The following is a 22,072-nucleotide window of genomic DNA, read 5'->3' as shown; positions in this document are numbered from 1 at the left end:
AGCATTGAAGATTTCCCCCAATGATCGTCGGCTGCTTTAGATTACCCGGCTTTGTATTAGCAAGGGTCCTTTTACAAAGCGGCTTTAAGAGTTGTTAGGTGATTGTTTAAAAGGCCTCCAATGGACCTTTGATTCAACCAGCCCATTAAATCCTTTCTCAAATGAATGGGATTCCTCTTCTTATTCAGTGCTTGTTTTCAAGCAGAGCTGTGGAAATTCAACTCTCATACAATAAACGCCTACTTCTCAATTTTCCAGTATTTTTGGGTAAAACCTGGCCTGAAAATTTGAGGGAGATGTGTATATATATATATATATATATATATATATATATATATATATATATATATATATATATATATTAAATATATTTAATATATTTGAATATATTTAATATGATATATATATATATATATATATATATATATATTTATATATAGATATATATATGTATATACATATATATATATAATATATATATATATATATATATATATATATATACTATGATATATATACTAAAATTGAAGGCGATTGCTTGAAACCAGATAAACAGCATCGGAGGAAGAAGAGATACCACAATCCTTTTAATGTGATTTATTACGCTGACGTTTCAGGACCATGTGTCCCATTTTCGAAGCTAAAAATTAAAAAAGAACAGCAGAATTAAAAATAGACTCAGATTAAAACATGATATAAAGTTATATCTTAACATGAAGAAATGTAAAGGGAGGTACAAGAAGGGAACAGTGATTTGTTTAATTGCCCTAGATGTGACCTGAGGAAGTACGTGGGCTCCACCCAGAGGTTGTTGAAGGTAAGATTGGATTCTCATCGTGGAGTTAGCTATCGTACGGGCGTCAAACTAGCATACCCCGAATTCTCCTGTATTAGAGACCATGGGAAAAAATGCAAATACATTATTAATTACAAGGCTCCAAACGAACCCCAATTGTCAATACTCGAATCTCTTTTTATTAAACAACTGGTTCCCCAATTAAATACTCAGTCCACGTCAATTCCTCTGTACCTCTCTTGAGTTTCCGTCGGAACCATAGACATAGAGAGGAGAGATTGGACAGACAAGCGACAATCGTTTGTATGTAAGGAGCCATTGTTATGCGATAATTGTCAGAGATGGCATCTGTATCAACTGCGAAGACCAGCGGCAAAAAAGCCACTTCTGATAGCCAATGCTGGGTCATCAACTGTGTCAATTATAGGAACAAGTTCACAAAAGAACAGGGGATCACATTTATACCTAATAAAATACGTAATGAATGTTGTAATAAGCTTTTTATAAAAGCAGGGGTGTTGTTTACACGTGGTATGTGCCTACAGCTCGTAAAATATTATTCCAAATGACGAATTGTATAGAATAACAGTGGTTCAGTGTGCTGAAATCTACCTGAAAAGTCACTGGCATGTAGGGTTACCATCAGTCCATACAACCATGGTTATGTCTGACTTTGTTTCCTACTTCTTGTACTACAACAATGTACATAGGTTAGTATCATGAGGCCTAGATACAGGCTTGCTGCAGTTTCAAGTGTTAATGAAAAGTTATGGTAGTGTTTGGGTAAAATAACGTAGCGTGACCTTCGCCGAAAAGGTACTTCAAAACGACCTGTAACCCAGGATAGACATTTGTCAAGAACCAGCGTCTGTGGAAGCAATACCTCAAGACCTCAAATTTCCTCTCGAAGTAAGGGTTTTCTCTCAAGTCACAAATTAATACCATAATTTCCGATTTTCTACGCACATATCTATAGCATAGGAGGAAGGAGAGATACCAAAATCCTTTTGGTGATTTATTACGCTGACGTTTCAGGACCATGAGTTCCATTTTCGAAGCTAAAAATTAAAAAGAACAACAGAATTAAAAATAGACTCAGATTAAAACAAGATAAAAATTATTTCTGAACATGAAGAAATTTAAATGGAGGCACAAGAGAAGGGAACAGTGATTACTATGTGCTGAAGGCAAAAGCTGAGTGACTGTCAGGGTCCGTGGTTCCGACCATAGATATAGAAAGGAGAGATTGGACACCGTATAACAGCCAAAGCAGTCTGTGACATGCACTGCCTGGCGCCATTGCTATGTGATATTTCTTATGTAAACAATAGCGCAAGTCCATAATCTTGCGGGAAACCCTGTACTCTTTAAAACGTGTTTTCTCGGATCTCCGCCAATACTGTCAAATGAATTATACGCCATTTACTAAATACAATATGTACTGTATGCAGAAGTGAAAAATATTTAATTTTGGTGGATATATATATGTGTATAATATATATATATATTATATAATATATATATATATATATATATATATATATATATATATATATGTAAGTTTTAGGGGTTATAATTAATAATATATTTAATATGTTCGTTGTGACATTTCTTGGAATGTGAAGACTGTTCACTTTTAACTTCCCATAGAGACAAGAGTCCGAAGCAATGGCCTGATAAAGCTGATAAATCATTAAAGGGATGGCATGATACGAAAAGTGCATAGTTTAAGCGGGTCAGCGTTCGTGAGTTCATGGGCTCTTGTTCAAAGTGCCTTTGGGAAACTGGTTGTAACCAGTAACATGAGGCATTGTTGAAGTGTGCATTCATATGTACGTGTGCGCCTCTTCCTCTGATAATAGTATCATTAGCCAAGTCTATGGGGGAGACTTTCAGAGACGTCTGTGGGAGAAAGGCAAGATGCCAGGAGAGCTCTGCGAAAGTTTATCTGTATTAAGTGTATAATATTCTGGGCTGCAATGGGTAAGTGTACCTTACTTTAGCCAAAGGGATGGCTTGTTACACATTGTAAGAATGTTTAATCTTTAACTTTGTCTTTAAACTTGTGTGCTAACGAGTGTGTTTCTCCTGTCTTTGTAACAGACGATTCTGGCGAGGGAACTGTGTTCTGGCAAGGGAGGACAGAGAGTCCCATATGGGAGGAGAGACAATTGGTGTGACAAAATAATGGTTAAGACATTTTAAATGCTGGGGGTAACTGAGTTAGTTAGTCTGTGAGACTTGGATTATTATCTTTCCATTGTTAAATAAACATTTATTTTTTATATAACTTTGACTCTCATTTTGATGACCTGTTAGAATGGAGAGATGGAGAGAGAGAGAGAGGTTACGAGTCGAGAGAGAGAGAGAGAGAGAGCGTGAGGCTGAGCCGATGATTGCTTGGAGAGAGAACGAGAGAGAGAGACAGACAGACAGACAGACAGATTGTGTGTATCAGTTTGCCTGACGCTCGGGGTTCCACGTTTACAAATAATAACGAGATTCTTATCTGCCTTTACACCCACACACACACACACACCACACACACACATATATATATATATATATAATATTTAATATTATATATATAATTGTAATCCATTACCGTGATTCATATACATATATCGAGCTACAAATGTCCTTTAATATCTAATTCACTCTACCTGGGAATGAATATATTTTCATATAGGTTTAACCGAGGGGAATTTATTAAGCGATAATAGAATTGGCGGCTGACGGGCACGAACCATCGACCTGTCAATTTCAGGACTGGCAGTGAAGCCTTAGCCACCCCGCCACCGCAAGAGATGTAAGTTTAAGCCGCCTCCCATCTCAAATACCTGCCGTGCTCAGGTACTTTTTGTTTTGGAGACTGCACCGAAGCCCATCTCGTCCTCGGTAGCGTGGTAGTGCTTTTGCCCGCACGTGGCGGGGTTGGCTAAGGCTTCACTGCCAGTCCTGGAATTGAGAGGTTGATGCTTCGTGCCCGTCGGCCGCCAATTCTATTATCTCTTAATAAATTCCCCCTCGGTTCAACATATATGAAAATATATTAATTCCGAGGTAGAGCGAATTAGATATTAAAGGACGTATATGTATATGATTCACAGTAATGTGATATGACTTATATAATGACTACTTGCGGGCAAAAGCACTACCACACTACCGAGGACGAGATGGGCTTGATGCAGTCTCCAAAACAAAAAATACCTGAGCGCGGCAGGTATTTGAGATGGAGGCGGCGTAAACTTATATCTCTTGCCAGTCCTGGAATTGAGAGGTCGATGGTTCGTGCCCGTCGGCCGCCAATTCTATTATCGCTTAATATATTCCCCCTCATTTAAACATATATGAAAATATATTAATTCCGAGGTAGCGAATTAGATATTAAAGGACATTTGTAGCTCGATATATAATATATATATATATATATATATATATATATATATATATATATATATATATATATCTTCATCACCTCCTTACATCGGAAAACACAGTTTCAATGATTTCCTAATCTCGTCGAGCGAGCTTTTACCTTAAGCTCCTTGGCGCATCCAGACCAAGAAACTGATCCACTCAGAGACAGTAAGCGCTTCTGGAATACACGAAATACATCGGGAAAGGGATTTGAAGTAAGAGGGTATCTGGAAAGCTGGTGCATACGGTGTACCATTTAAAAGGAAAATTTCATCAATGTGTCTTTCAAGTGTTAATTAAAAAGCTTAGAGCCATTTTGCGTGTTCAAATGAAATACATTTAGCGACTAACTTACTTCGGTCTTTTGAGAATAAGCGAAGGTGATGACATATCTTTTTATTATTTCACCAACATGTCTTACAAATATTAGTAACGATAGTGTATCCATTTCTCTTAAATAAATGAAAATACATTTAGTGGCTAAATAGCTTGGTTCTCAGGAACAAGGTGGGATCCGACGTCCAGCTTAATCAGGACGCGTGCAAGATTTTCCCCTCACGCATAAACTGTAAACGTTATATTCCTAACTTAACACAAAGTGCTCTTCGTAATTAATATTCATACTTAGTACTTCTCTTACTAACAACAAAGATAAAATAAAGACAAAAATTAAACATGTTCATATATTCTCAGTTATAAATGGAAACACAAAATAATTGAACAGAAACATAGCTTCTAAATTCAGTACACCAAATAAATGAAAACTTGCTGAAGTCTACGGTCAAATAGATTTTTGTTTCTCTAATGAACATTACTATATGTTATATTATATTAGAAATAATTTTTATGTACTATTTAACATGCACATTATTTATTTTTTACATTCTCATTCTAATGAATAAATCATAGATATCCTAAAATTCCTGTACCTCTAACTCAATGCGGATCACCTTTTCCAGGCCTTTTATAGGCTATTCCATAGACCTTTCCTAACCCTCCAAGAAGAACAACAGCAAGAATAACAACAAAGCAGTTTCTAGGCTTACTCCCCGAGTAAGCTAAAATAGCTCAAATAATCATTTATTTTTTCTGTTATTTTAGTCTCTCTGAAACGGTATATTAGATAAAAGATTTGAAGAAAGACAAAAAGAGGGTCTAGAGGCCTCCCAACCAATTTCGTTATAATCTGTAAATGGAATTGAGAGAAAATCTTTCCAGAGTTGCCATTTTCCCTTTTAGTATAGTTGTGTGTTTGAGTGTGTGTGTACTTGAACAGCGCCCTTCCCTAACCGCGGAATTTTTTTTTTACGTCATTCATGTGAGTAAAATTGGGTGCAATTTTTTGTCTTATCTTTTTATTTGAAATAATGGATACTTTTTAAATACCTTAATTATAAATTTACCTTTGAACCCCTGAACGATCTTTTTATTTGAAATAATGGATACTTTTTAAATACCTTAATTATAAATTTACCTTGACCCCCTGAAGAAAATTCTGTGATTTGTTTTAAAAGTCTAACTGACTTATTGTAAGGTTAAGTCTTAATTCGCAAATCACTTGTTATTCCAGATTTTTTAGTCATTACGAGTGTTGTGCGTGTATAGCGCTTTTACTTTTACTTCTATTTGTATTACCAGATCAAAAATGTAGAATAAAACGTTGAAGACAAGTTAAAGTTTTTCGCTAAAGCAACAATTATCAACTCGCAGGTAAAAACAAAAATTCGTAGTTTAATTATTATTTACCCAAAAGTACAGGAGAAAGAATAGTAATCCTAGTGATTATTCTTAAAAAGTAAATATCGTGGATGGTAAACTGCTTTTTCGTGTTAAGACGGAAGATTGATTTAGTATATATGCTAAAATCATATGTAAAATTTGAACTTGATATTACTGCTAACTTTCAAAGAAATAGTGACTATAAAATACTGTATATCGTGCGAAAAACATTTTTGTTCAGCTAACGGATACATTTTTCGAAAACGGATAAAGTAACAGGCAAATGGATAACAGAATTCGGAAGTGGATAAATTGAAAAGAACAAAAGAAGCACATATACTGTGAAAAAATTACACTCATATCCAGCGCATTTAAATTCGTAGTAATATGGGAAATTGGCACAAGAGAACTGCCACCAGTCCTTGCAAGAGCAGTAACTAAAAATGTAAGTCACTTGTAACGAAGACATGTATTCCTACTATGAATTCCGACGTATTCTGCAACAGCTTCATCAGACTAGATCCTCCTGCACCAAAAACATGTCGTCGACACTGAACAAAGGTGACATGTCTTTTAAGCAGGAACAAAGCTGCGTTCCCCTTCCCCTAAAGCTGCGTGGAGGAAGCTGAAAAAATATGCAGGGAAAGTTAGAAAATAGGGGACTGAAGGGAAGGAGGGGAGATTAGGAAGCTTGTAATTTGTTTTATCGTGTTAACTTGATTTTATAGCGAAGTTTTGAATTTAAGGGGCGGGGCACGTATTGCAGTTTTTTTTTTTCCAGTCGCACACTAATTTTTAATAGCCGAGTAAAATTCTTGCATTCTAACATACAGAACACATGAAAAATGAAAACAGTTACGTCGGATTGCTTTGCCTCTGTAAGGTAATTCCTCTTTTCATAACACTTCTTAATTTTATTTTCGAACCTGCACTGCTTCCATGTCGGAAATTGAGGAAAGGGCTTCTGTTATTTCCTTTTTTTCTCGGTCGTGAAACGTTTAAAATTCTCTCTCTCTCTCTCTCTCTCTCTCTCTCTCTCTCTCTCTCTCTCTCTCTCTCTCTCTCTCTCTCTCTCTTCTTCTTCTTCTTCTTCTAAATTTCATAAAATCGTTTCACATCAAAATCAATTTGAATAAGTTAAAATCTTTACTTTCACACAGTTTTTCAGAAGCGTGGAATTTTCCCTAGTGACGTATGATCTATTTTTGTAGACATCAAATTATCACTAAAGTATCTAGCGTCGTATTTGACGGAAAGCGTCAGCATTTAGACTTTCATTACAAAGAGAACGCCCTAGAGATGTATGTCATGCAAGGTAAGCCTTGCTTTATTTCTAGGGTTTTAACTGAATGTCCGATGTAATTATCATTTGTATAATTGGCGTGAAGCTTAACTCAATTTTCAAAACTATTTACATAAAATATTGGGTATTCCTTCAAAACAACGTACTAAGGGATTTTCAAAATGAATTCGTACTTTTAGCTTTCCGTGTGTGTGTGTGTGTGTGTGTAATGGGTCTATACAATACTCGTATATATTTCCAGGAATTATTGGTATAACTGATTTTTGCTTCTAAGTCACTCGAAAACACGCAACCAAACATGATTTTGTTCCGTGTCTATCCGAGATACATTTGACATGTATATTCTCCGATCAAAAAATCAGAACCTGACGAGAAGCTATTACGTTTGGAAATGTTAATTTCACTTTCGGTGGAACTGCATCAACTGCCATTCCTGATAAATGGCAAGAGCCTTGAGAGCTAATCGGTTCGTTGATAGACATTGCGATCATGAAATGACCTTCCAAATGTCCCTTTAGTTTTAAATTCGATATTCGTGAACTGTAATGAGTTTCGTCGCAACTAAATAGCAGTTCCTGGTTACGTTAAATCTTTATCAGACTGACTTCGGGTCAGTTGGATAGGTCGAGTTCAGAGGTTCACACCAGGATTATCATTCCCTTTGGGCCAGGTCCCGTGTTGGTATAAGGAAGGTGTAATCTATATCAACTATTCAACCCGAATGGCCTGTTGCTTTTCAATTTTGAGGCCTCTACACACGGTCAATAAAATTGACAATAATGCCGAGATTGTCCATCATATTGACCGTGTAGTTTTAAGATTGATGGGTAGTTCAATAGTATCGAGTCATTCAAATGGTTCCGACTTGACGGGGAAAGATTGCTATCGTCTGAGGGTAGTATTGGGCAACTTCGTCTTTTCTACGGTCGTCGTCGTTTCGATATGTCTGAGGAGGTCGAGGAGGTGTCTACTCAGAAAAGAAAATCAACTGATCAAGCCTTTATACTCGATTGTATCAGAGTATATAAGGCCTTGCCCTCATTATGGAAGGTGAAGTCAAGTGACTATAACAACAGGGAAAAAAAGAAGAAGGATTAAGAAATACAGGCAGAAGTTTCCCAAAGCCAAATTGGATGATGTAAAGAAGAAATTCAATGCACTGAGGACCAATTTCCGCAAAGAGCTAAAGAAGGTCGAGATCTCCAAGAAGTCGGGAGCCGGAACAGAGGAAATTTATGAACCAACATTGTGGTACTTTGATGAAATGCAGTTCCTCAGCGATCAAGAAACCCCTGCAGAGTTCCTTAACACCATGGATGGTGAGGATGATTGTCTTGAATCACAGGAAATTGAAAATGTGAGTAGCAATTTCATATATATTTATTTCTCAAGATTTTAATATAAAAGTATAGCCCAATAATCAACAGATAATAGGAAAAACTATTTAAATGTTTTGTTCCCACATTCTTGTTAAAGTATTAGCAATGCTTTTTAATACTAACAAAATAGACCAGATATTTTTCCATAATGTAACTAATGGTTGCGACTTTGCCAAGGAATAGCACCTTCTTTATTGAAATAATCACAGTATTGATCCCTATTCATTTTAGCCACCAAGAAAGCTTCAGTTATACAACTATCTTCTGTATTTTGCAAACCTTCATAAATATTATCACTTGAATCAGATTCTTCCATATTTATGTGTTCATCCAAAATATTTTCTATATTCTTCTTTTTTGCCAAATAATTATGTAAATAACAACAGGCTAGCACAATTATTCTTGCTTTTTCTGGTGCTACATTGATACGCTTTTGAAATACTTCAAATTGAGATGTCAAAATGCCAAATACATTTTCTATTACTCGTCTTGCACGACTCAATCTATAGTTGAAAACTTGTTGTTGCTCATCTAATTCAGACTGTGAATAGGGCTTCATTAAGTTCTCTGACATCGGATAAGCATTATCTGCCACAAATGTGAACGTCAGTCCTTCATCACTGTTTGGCAAGCACCGAGGTTTAGGGATGTGTAGATGGCCTTCACTGAACGTCCTTCCAAACTGAGATACAGCGGACACACCACCGTCAGATACTCTGACATTGACACCAACATCAACCATCATTAACTCATAGTTTGCATTAGCAATTGCCATCATGATAATGCTGAAAGTCTTCTTATAATTAAAGTAAAACGAACCAGAATTCGCAGGTTTCTTGATCGCCACATGTTTTGAACCTATGGCCTCAAGGCAGTTAGGAAAATTTCGTCTTTCCTAGAATTCATTGGCTACTACTTACCACTCATGCGGCGATTTTGGTAGCTGAAACAAAGAGAAATATATTATTGTTAGTTTATAACTCCATAATACACGTTAAATATTGCTATTGGTTTTATTTATATAAATACAAATTGTATGGAGGTAAGTAAATATACACAGTTGGCATTAGCTATAATTATCATTATTATCAGCAAGGCAGCAATTCCCAACTGGTAGAGTAAGATGCTATAAAACCGAGGATACCAGCAGGGAATCCAGTCCCAAGAAGAAATACGATAGACAGAGAGAGAGAGAGAGGAAAAAAAAGGGTAAACAAATAAAAAAGTTGCGAGTACAAATGAGCCTCCCCACTTTTTCTGGAAACCTTAAGAAATATGGGAAAAAATAGCTACTTTTCCTCACGCAAACATATAAAATTGAACATAAGCTATACATGGTTTCTATATATATGATATTAGCGACCATATATATATATATATATATATATATATATATATATATATATATATATATATATAATATTATTTCACTTATATTTATTATGTTTTCTATTACAGGCTGCCTGTTCTGCTCCTGGTCCGTCTGGTAAAAAGAGAAAGACACTGGATGAGAGACAGGAGCTGGTGTCTCTTGCTTGCAAACGCCTTCGAGAGAGTTGACGATCATGAAAAATTTGCATCTACTTGGGCCTGTGAATTAAGGAATATTGACCCTATGCAGGCTGTGTACGCAAAGAAAGCTATCAATGATATCACTTTTCGAAGCTCAACTGGGTACACTGCATTGAAATTCAGTTGTTATGAATGGACCGTCACTTGAGACCAACAGTAAAGCTAAAGCTATTAATGTTTCCAACTCTGCCCCTGATAATAACCAATACCATTACTTTCCTGTAATTAATGTAGCTCCAAATGTCCAAGCACAATCTGAGTCAAATGTCATTTCATCTTACATTTCATCATTTCAACCCTAGCATTACTTAATACTATATTACTGGACAAAAACGTTGTTTTTGTTCACCTTTAAATATCCTTTCAGACACTTGATTAAAGCTTTGCAAGTATCTATGATGATTTGGCCAATGGACTGTGGAGATATAGCAAAATCAAATTTCAGGTGTTCAAAACAAATTCCAGTGATAAGATAACATAAGGTCACAGATAAAAGCTGACTAACTGAGATGGCATCTCTCTTATTTGTGTTGAGTTTCATTATTAATGGTGTCACCATGTCCAATAATTCATCAAAGATATCACTGTCCATCCTCATATAATTTTTTAAATCACTTTGCGCACTGAATTTAAGCTTGTTGCGTAAATTTTCCTGGCTAAATAAGTTCCTTTGTTTATACCATTCTTTCATCTAAAGCCGCCTTTTTTTTTTCTTGGGGCCATCATAAAATAACAATGCCACAGACACGCAGGCCATATCAGTGTCAGAGAGCATGTTTTCCCTGTAATTACCAGGCGAGAAGTGAAGGTATTGACCATATTATTGAACTGTGTGTGGCCAACTACAAAATATTGAACCAATCTTATTGACGTCAAAATATTGACCGTGTGTGGAGGCCTATTGTAAAAAATATTACAGATGAAGAACACACAGACATCATTCCATTCAGACTTGAGGTTCGGTACCCCTTATCTAGCTCAGCCGGAAGCAAGTAAGACAGAGAAGTATTAAAGAAAACAATGGTCTTGAACCCCTGATGAAGCGGTATACCTTCATCCTCTTGAAGGATAGAGGGGTCTGAGAAAAAGGAACCGGAAAAGGAGTTCCAAAGCTTTGCAGCAGAGGAAAGGAAACAGTGGCCGAATCAAGCAAACCTAGAATTGTCGATCTCACTCAATCAATAAGACAAGAGCTCGCTTGGCGTATGATACGAGGCAGTCTGAGATGAAGAGGGACTCTTTCTTTTAGCTTAGTGGGACAGTAGCTGCAATTCGACTCCTGGAAAATATCAGTCTTACCAACCAAAATTACCCTTGTTGTCTGCAGCAAAATATCTTCTCTTGAGTTCATATATCCACTCCTTGCCACCTCATCCCTTCAGCACTTATCATCACTTATGGGCCGCCATTGTCATAAGGCCTGTGTTGACATAAGGCCGGCTTAATCCAACCACCAGCAAACAGAAATGGGAGGACTGAAGAGCAAAGTCATTGAGGTGGAATTACCAGGATATACTGGATTTTGCTGGCATCTTTACAAGCACGAGCACTCATTCCTGGATCAGCGTGTAAAAGATGATTTCGATGTAATCACTTGGCTCACAGGTCGCAGACATTATTGTCTTTTGACCTGGTGCTTATCCATTCCCGAGCGAGGATACTGACAACAGAGAGAGCTTACGATTTGGACGACGGAGCAACACTTCACTAGATGAAGAATCAAGAAGGCTTGCGTGTCACCTCCAAGGGAGTGAAGACACTGAGAGAGGAAAGGCGAAATGGAACCATGAAACAAAGACAACACTTTGGAACCGAAAACGAGAAGAATTTCTAGTGAAGTTTTTTTAAAAGTTATAGGAAGTATTTTTGGGCTACTGGTTTCAGCAGTCAGAACCCCCTCAGAGACTGTAAACGCTGCATGATGGCGGTTAGTTAGTCATAAAGATATATTAACCTGACCAGTGACCTTTCAGGTCGAATAGGGCTGGAGGGTAATGCGATCTAGTTTATAAACCCTCTCGCCATATTCCGCACGAAACAAGTTAGACAGAGAGGCATTACATGAAAAGTGCCAAGTTCAATATTTTTGGATGTTTGGAGGTTTAGACTGTTCGGGACATGTATTTTCAAAATATGCTATTTCAGTATATCTCTTAATATTTCTGTACTACCATATATCATTGTTGTTTTCTTCCTCCTCCTCTTCTTGTTAGCATATCTCTTTAACTCCTATTTCAATATTCCCTCATTTGCATCAGTCGTCGTCCAAGGCCATATATCCTCAACAACTAGCTGTAGTTCACTTTCTCTTAATTACGTTGTCGTATCTTATCCTTTCAAACGATACCCCTATTCAGTGAATATTACACGGATGTAGTTCAGTAGCTCCCATTCATTCAGTATGAAAGCGATTCAACTTCCATTCATCAACTTTTGCTCAAATGAAAAGATGTTGCTACGTTCTAATATCCATTTTCTGATAACTATTTTCCGCTCGTGAAGTCAAATTTTTCAATCACATAAACACACGTGTATAAAGCATATGGACTTATACACGCGTTCATCTAGACTATGTATATGTATATGTGTATATACATTTTATACGGACACACATATATATGAATTTTTGCCACCTATACGCTTAACATTTTGTATTCACAGATATTAAACTGCAAATATTGTTTATTATCACATGACTTACTTATGGCTTAATAAGTGAAATATACGGACACACATATATACATATATATATATATATATATATATATTATATATATATCTATATATATCTATATCTATATATATATATATAAAAATACTATCTATAATATATATATATATATATATATATATATATATATATATATATAGATATAGTCACGGTCACCTTTTCACTTGACGATTAGGTCATTGTCAATAACTAGAAATGGGACTGGAATGGTTTGATGGGCTGTAACAAACTTAGGAGTTGGGTGTAAAAGAAGTTCCAATTACCTTAAACCTAATTTATTATATACAAATATACATTATGTACATTGAGTCTGGTATTTGGAGAGCACAGAGACACTCAATAATCATCACCATAAATAATCAAAATCAGATGCTTAAACACTTGCTTAACAGTAAAATAAACTCCCAACTAATCATTAAAGGCTTAAATGCAAAGTTATACTCTACCATCAACAGTAAATGATGTTATTACGCCAAATATAATAATATTGAACAGCCGCAATATCATAAAACATAAGCATATAAACAGTTCATCAATAGAGCCATTACACTTGCTCATCAGTATTAATAATATAATAATGATAATGATGCAACCATCTTTAAGAGCTGTACATTTGCTCATCACCAATAATAATAATAATGAAGAATAATCATAAACATATTAATATATGTAATAATAGTAAGTAATGGGTAGCATAACAGTAACAACAGAGACAGTTAGGACAACAGAATATCTAAGACCAAGACCAATTCTACTGAATTGTCAGGGTAGACTCTTGCTACCGCCACAGGATAAAGATTATCTAACATAATCTGGCAAATTATTAACGATAGCAGCTCGCTATCAAAACGGGAAAACTTCAAATAAGAAATAATTCACATAATTAAGACAGCTGTTAACCATCTTCATATCCTCTTCATACTCTGAAGGAGCCACAAACACAGACGCGGAAGAACTCATCTTGCCCCGCCAAAATAATCAGGTCGCTCACCCATTACTCAAAGTTGACTTCCAACTGCTTCCTGCAAAATAGTCCCTAGCAACACACACACACACACACACACACACACACACACACACACACACACATATATATATATATATGTGCGTATATATAATCACAAGTCGGGCAGGTTCGATGTACATAAATAAATTGTAGTCAAGGCAGGAATACGCTGGAGATTCGCTCTTCCTTTATTGCTTCTTACGTTTCGTGATTCCTAATCACATTATCAGGAAATTCTTTGGAAAATTCAATAAAATGACAAAAGTACTGAACAGCTAAAACTGTACTTTTATTAATTTATTCAGTTTTTCCGTATAATTCCCTGATGATGTGATTATGAATCACGAAACGTAGGAATCCATAAAGGAAGTGTGAATCCGGAGCGTATTCCAGCCCTGACTGCAGTTTAAATATATATGTATATATGTATCATGTATATATTATATATATATATAATTGATATATATATATATATATATATGTATATATATATATATATATATAAAATTAATTCATGTAATAGATATATATATCTATAAAATAAAACATATACATGTTTGTATACATATTTAGATACCATATGATACCGTCAAATTATATATATATATATATATATATATATATATATATATATATATATATATATATATATATATATATATGTACCTGTATGTTTTTTGTTATATAATTTGAAATGTATCATTTATAACCTTTATGAATATTTATATATATATATATATATATATTATAATATATATATATATATATAATATATATATATATACCTGTATGTATTTTTTGTAATATATTTTGAACTGTATACATTTATAACCTTTATGAATATTTATGCTGATTTCCAACAGACTAATGTATTTCCCAAAATATCTCAAAACCACCCTAATCTCCGTTCACATTTGTAATTACCGAACGAGGAATTAAATCCCAGTTACCAGGAATTTCCAGCATCGGTTACAGCTCATTCATCAGGCTCGAAACTTCTTCGATAAGACATTAATATTTGCCTCTTGCTCTCTGGGTTCTTTCCTTTTCTTTAGGGGAATGGGGCTTTTATTAGTCTGTTCCCTTTCCTGTCAAACCTCTTTTTTAAATGCAATTTTTAAAGTGCTCTTCATTTTCCCTTTCCAGTTGAAAAGTCTTAACACCAGATCTACTCTTCAGTAATAAAAGGTTGTTTAGTTGAAGCAGGCTTATGCCAGCACTTGCCTAAAGAAGGCCCTTAAGTGAGATAAAACGTGAAAGAATATTAGAGGCTTGACGTGGACCTGTAGATCCTGGCCAGCTATCAGAGATGATATATAACCAATTTTGTATCCCCAGAGAAACCTCATTTTTATACTAAAAATATAATGTTTATACTAAAATATAATCTCGTCTTTCCCCAATTGCGATACAGTACGTGTAATAAAATTAATCTGCTATATGTCAATAATAGGTTCTTAAGAAAAAAGAACAAAGAATCTGAATCTTCTTATAGGTATTGTCTGTCATGTACGCTATGAGTTCTAGATTTAATTTTATATTGATACGTACACTCTTTCCCTAAAGTGTTACACCATGGCACTTTAATTTATCAAGCATTATAAGTTCATGATATTCCCGAATTTCTCTTAAAGTATATATTCGATTTTTTACAATGAAAATAAAAAAAAAAGTGTCTTAGATTTACTATCCATCCAGAGAAGAAAAGCGCTTTTAGTGCCTCCATTAAGATTAGACTGGAAGAGTTCGTAGAATCATTAATGAATCGGGAAAGTTCCCGTTAGGTCTGGGGGAGGTGTAAAAGCGTATGAGTCTGTGCTGTAATGGGAATTAATAACAGGCGCAGATGGAAGGCGTGATGGTCGTATTGATCTACTAAAGATGCTATGAAGTTTATTCGTATCTCGCTGCAAGAATTTCTCTGGATAACTCTTAATTCCAATGTTTGTCCTCATGACTGAATACTCCCTTTGAATTTCACGATTAATACCTACTATAGTAGATTCACATCAACCGTGCATCTGATGTCTAGGCCAGTCCCTTACGACGCTCCTGATTGAAGCGACGTAAGGACGGGCCTAGACATCAGATGCGCGGTTGAATCTACTATGGCAAGGATTCATTCATTTTTAAACCATTACGTCCAAGACACCATTTGGTTCACGTTTACTTTATATTAGTGCTGTCTTTGACTGCTCACCATGATAATCTCACAGGGATACGTAACTTGAGTGTCTCATGTTACTTTCTCTCATTTAAACTTAAATGCGCAAATAGAAATTAGTTAATACTGATGGACTTTATAGTGAACGCAGGTCTATCTTGTCTGATGTTCCTCAGGGTGGCATTCAGGATATATCTTGCTTTTAATTGTTAAAACTCTGGAAATAACATTTGGTCTGATAGAAATTAAAGAAATTGGCGAAGATGATGCTAGTTTTATTCATTTATTTATTATCTTTTTACGTTATTTCCTCTTACCAAATGCGGCAAAGGGTCTGCATCCTTAACAAATATCTAGAATAGACTAGGAATTAGTTAGTCATTGGGTTATGTTGTAAAACTCTAGCAAAACAAAAACTTATTATCATATCTCTCATCTATCTCTCTTCATGCTCAGTCTCAATGTTCTGCTTGATAATGTTTTTTAGTTCTTAATTAAACGGTTAAAATTATTGTTTACACCAAAACCAAGCTCTGCCTTTCATTCCGATACATCCTAAAAGAAATATCACCTATTTTAAGGAGAGTATTAAGTTAAGTATATCTTAGTTTAACCAGACCACTGAGGTGATTAACAGCTCTCCTAGGGCTGGCCCGAAGGATTAGATATTTTTACGTGGCTAGAAACCAATTGGTTACCTAGCAACGGGACCTACAGCTTATTGTGGGATCCAAACCACATTATGTCGAGAAATAAATTCCTCTGGTTCCGCGTTGGCCTAAGGAGAGTATTATAGAGCTAGCAGCATTACAGATGAAATTCATTAAACATATGGAATGAAGAGTTGGGAAGTCTAGGACATTCAAAACAGATTTGGCCTAAAGTACAATGAACGAGTGTTCGAATACCAGCAGCGTTCGCAAACTATTAAGAATGACTAGACCGAAGTTGAATCTTTTCTCCTTTACATACCCGATAATGTTTTAATATTACCTAAATGTAAGTAAAAACACAAATATACCTGGAAATATCCCAATTAAATCCCGCCCTCTTTAGTGCGTTTAAAATCCCCCCCAACGAAAATGATGACTGTAAAATACTCGTAGAATAGTGATTGTATTTTTCAAAACTTTGACGACAGAACTAGATTGAAGATACTCCATCACGTCAGACGGGGAGGTTCCACGCGCTGCTAAGAATTCTCTTGTGTTGTATTATGAAAGCTTCCTATAGTGGAGGTTCTTCCTCTCAGCATTTCAAGTATATTATATGCGTTAGTATCCCTTTTTTCTTGGCGCTGATGGAAGCAAGTTAATGTTGAAAATCATTTATGTAATAAAAACTCGAGGTTATGGAAAAATAAGGCGTAACTAAGATAAAGGGATTTATAAGTGCAAGGTTTTACTTGACTTTATTCCACCTTGGAGAAACGAGAAATAAAGGGCCTGAATAAAGGGCAGGGAAGCCCTTACAGTCCACTGTTTCTTTCCTATTCCGCTTTGGATGAAAATAATAAATTTATAAGCATATGTATTATATACATGTATGTGTACACACGCACACATGCATGGGAATATACGTATATATTATATATATATATATATATATATATATATATATATATATATATATATACTATTATATATAATATCTATATATATATATATATATATATATAGTATGTCTGTACGTACATGGTTGCAAGTCTCCGCATCCTGAGTTTATTCATGGAAGTTCCGTCTCCGACGAAAATGAAACATTGTTTTCTTTTGCCAAAACTTCCCCGAGAGTACAGCAACAAAAGCAAAGAGTCTGACTTTCCGTCTTCAAGTTTTAACCAATTTTTCCAGACTTACGGTTCGCCTCAAAGAGATAAACTGAAACTTATGGACTTTGCTCTCATTGACTTTGGCATTTACTTTTTTTTTTGTTTGTTTGTCTGCCTTAACTTTTCTGCCCGCGGTACTTGCTTTGATAAGATAGCAGTTAATCTTCCGTTTCGTCGTGTTTTCAGAGTCCAGTTTGAATTTATTTTCCCATCTGATGGTACTTAAATTTATGAAAATTCTGTTCAGTTTGGAATGTTATTTTACGACAAATAAGCAAAAAGAGATTTAAATGGTGGTACCAAGTATAGCCTAATAGCATGTATGTCAGAACCGTTGTTTCAAGTTTGTATAAGGCATAGAAATGTATTTAAACTACGGCATTTTTAAGTTTACGATAAGCATTGGTATATGCCCATTCGGAGATGAGTTTGTAAACAAGTAAATATTTTTCTTTTTTTTCTGATTTCGGCTCTAAGAAAAGAAACATTTAGAAATTAAATTGAAATTGGATGATAAAGTACAAGAATATAATAAAGAATCATAATTGTCTAAAACAGACTATTATAGCACTGCCCAGAAATTAATGTTATCGAATACCAGTAAAACTGACCGCTGAAAAAGAATGGCATTAAGACTATAAAAACAGATTTCTTGAATAGTCACGGTGTACCAGTACATGAAACAAGAAATTCACGGCTAAAAGTAACTTATCAGCAAACTAGTAAATGAATAAAAAAAAAAACCTGAAATGCGACAAAACAAATAGAAGGAATAAACACCGTAGAGAAAGAGACAAAACAAGGAATCACTGGAATAGTCGCCGTCTATTCTGCTGCAGAAGTAGCGAGATGTTCCCCAGAGACCAGGCCTTGATTGAGTTCCATTGTGCGCAAATGGCCTCCGCGTATTCGAGCTACATGAAATTGTTAGCTACAAAGAGGAAATGGCATTAGCTTATACTCTAGGGCCTGTCTTCATTGGCAATATGGATTTTAGTTAGGGAAGAACTCTAGTGAACAAAGGCTGTAGCAGACAACTAGATCAGGAGAACGCTTGCGTAGATACGTAAGTGGGTGACGTAATTTGTTCTTTAAGATATGTAATGTTGTAAGACAGAATTCTGTTGTTGGTATAAGAAATTTTTGTCATTCTAAAGCAGTTGTTCTTAAGCTTTTTTCTTTGCCTGTATTATGTATAGATACCACGGACCCCTAGCCCTGAAAATTTTTGCCAACTATAAATATGTTGTCTATTTGTATACTCTTGTAATTCATTGTTTATATGAGTATATGGATGAATGATAGATTTTTGTTTAATTACTGTTAAATTTTTTATAATTATGCACTGAACTATATTCATATGTTCATAGAAAACGGGTAAAAACCATATGATGACACCAAATTCTCTCTTAATCCTTATTCAAACAGTTTCAGCATTATACAGTTTACATTGATAGAAAACAAATGTTAGAAAACAATACTAATTACTACAAAAATCAGCATAATTTTTACTATTAATGCAATTATTCATGCAATTAACATCACAAATTGAATAAAAGGCACCATCTGGCAACCTGCGTGCGCCCTGGAAGCGCCCCCAGTTTAAGAATCAAATCTAAAAGATTTGAATTGTATAACAATCATTTGATTAGAGCTTTTGATTGATTTCATATCTGTATCCAAACAATATCTAAAAGTCTCACAGAATTAACGAAAATGCGATATGTTTATTCATATACTTGTCTCAATATGTAACTGCCAAACAATAGTTCCGGGAAAGCTACTTGTTATTATTTGGCGAGTTTCGAAAAATGGTTTTTCCATTTGTTGTATTTTTCTTCTCTTTTGTTTGAGAATTGTTGATAATATTCCAGCCATTATTGACCAAATTTACCCGGTATACTTATTCACTGATGAAAATATTTCCAGGATATGATTTCCTCGACGTTATATAAGCACACTTGATAAATAATTGAGCGAAATCTTCGGTGGTAGGCTCTGACAACATTTTGAGCAACCTCAACTCACAATATGAATTTCCACAACTTATACTTACCTAGTGCATGGGAAGCTTATATTTTGAGGCAGCCAGTAGATTATTATATGTCACCTTTGAGCTATAAATTCTATTTTCTTGCTGCATATTGTGTATCAAGCCCCTATTATTATTATAAGTTTCTACCTCAGTCCTACAAGTTGCCTTAGTCACGATAGAATTTGTGGCCCTGAGATTATTGAAGGACCATCTTTTTATGATAGAAATTCAATTATTCTATTTGATTGGACGTGATGGCAATCAATTAGGTAACGTATGTGGTGACGTAATCGCAACACATTTTCATTTTTAGTTTTCTGTAGAAGAAAACTATTGAGATGGCAATTTGTCTGTCCGACTCAGATCTTAAAAACTACTGAAGTTAGAGGGAAGCAAATTAGTATGTTAATCATGCACCCTCCAATCATCAAACATAACAAATTACAGCACTCTAGCCTTTTATTCTATTTAAGGTTAGATTTAGCCATGATCGCGCGTCTGTCACCGGTATAGGTGGCAACAAAACCGGGCCTTGGCTTAAAATTTCATAGGCCGCGGCCGAGAGTTTCATGCAGCAATGGACGCTGTACAGAAAACTCGAATGCGCCGAAGAAACTTCGTCGCATTATTTACTTGTTATCTCTTTGCTTTTAGTCTGATTTTCAATGTGTAGAAATCCTTTCGGTTTTTAGCACGTCCTTTTGGTGTATCAGGAAGACTGTAGTCTGGGGAAATTTCTAGAAACTTTCGGCATTTAACTTTTCAAAGAACAATTGATTGTCCCATGTTTAATACGGGTCCCTTTTTACCAACTGCACACTCCACTTAACGGGCAGCTGCCTTCTTGCAACGTACATATTTATTATCTTTTAAAATCGATTTATGAAGAGATTCTGCTGTCTTCAGTTCCCTTAAGATAGACCTTTGTTAGGAGTATTTGAGTTGGGAAGAGGAGTGTCTTCGATTGTCAGTTTGTTTGAAAACTTTGCATGTAAGACTTTGGTCACTGGAGTTCGTCGGAAGAAATATACACAGAAAATTTTGCTCTCCATTTACCTCATCGCTACAGTTGACTCTATCATTCTATTTTTAATTTTCTTTCGCTTTTACCCCCGTTGATACACTCTTTACATCTATGCTTCCTAGTTAAGAGTGATTATTAACACATCCAGTACTTCTTAACTGGAACACTTCTACTGGTACCAAGATATGGTTTCTCCTCTTATTCTTGCCTAAAGAAAACTGTGGGTTTTGAGATTGTAACTTGAAGCTGTTGCGTTGAAAGCTTTCTTTTGTACCCCCCTCATTGCTTATACAATTACAAACCTTTGCAAGTGATACAGAGATATTTTGAACCCAATGATCAATCTTAATTATAATGTATCCCTTTTTGACCTCGAAAGATGCGTGATAAACTTTTGTCTTCATACGTTTCTGGTGTTCTGTTACCCCATCTGTTGTATAAGCTTTGTCTCATGAAAAAAGTCCAAAATAAAACAGTGATTTTCGTTTTATTGCAGTTTTCAAAATTGGTAAACGAAACTCATTTACAGGGTTTATAAATTTAAAAGTCATCGGTCAAAATACTCGTTTTGTTTCCGAGCTTGATGAATGTTACTTAGATTTAACACTGAAATTCATATACAGTATTCATTTTTTTTTTTTAGATTTTTCCAAATGAAACAAGGACAGAAGTAAAAAAAAAATACTTCGCCTCACATTTTTTTTCAAGAATTTTTCGTTGAAAACCGGGCTGATTTCAGCATTTCTCGTATTTTAAACCACCAACAAGTACGGAGCTTTTTTCAACCTCTGGTGACGACAGTTATTGTGATCTAGTACTTCACGTCAGTATCCCTGGGGCCTTCGGGGGTGGGTATTGTTGTAGATGTTTTGGTTCCTTTTCCTTTGAATCTTTTTCTCTTTTTCTCTCGTCTTTAGAATGTTTCACGTGTACTCGTCAATTTAAAACTTTTAAAATTATAGTTTTAATGCTCACTGAATAGAATTGCACGTACATGTTTTTTATTTGGTTACAATTATTTTTGAAATCAAGCAGTAGAGTAAACTTTTCAAAACCCTAGTATTTATAACAGTTACTTCTGACTCTCAGAGAGAG

This window comes from Macrobrachium nipponense, chromosome 10 (assembly GCF_015104395.2).
Source record: "Macrobrachium nipponense isolate FS-2020 chromosome 10, ASM1510439v2, whole genome shotgun sequence".
In the NCBI taxonomy this organism is placed as follows: Eukaryota; Metazoa; Arthropoda; class Malacostraca; order Decapoda; family Palaemonidae; genus Macrobrachium; species Macrobrachium nipponense.
This window is presented reverse-complemented; position numbering follows the sequence as displayed.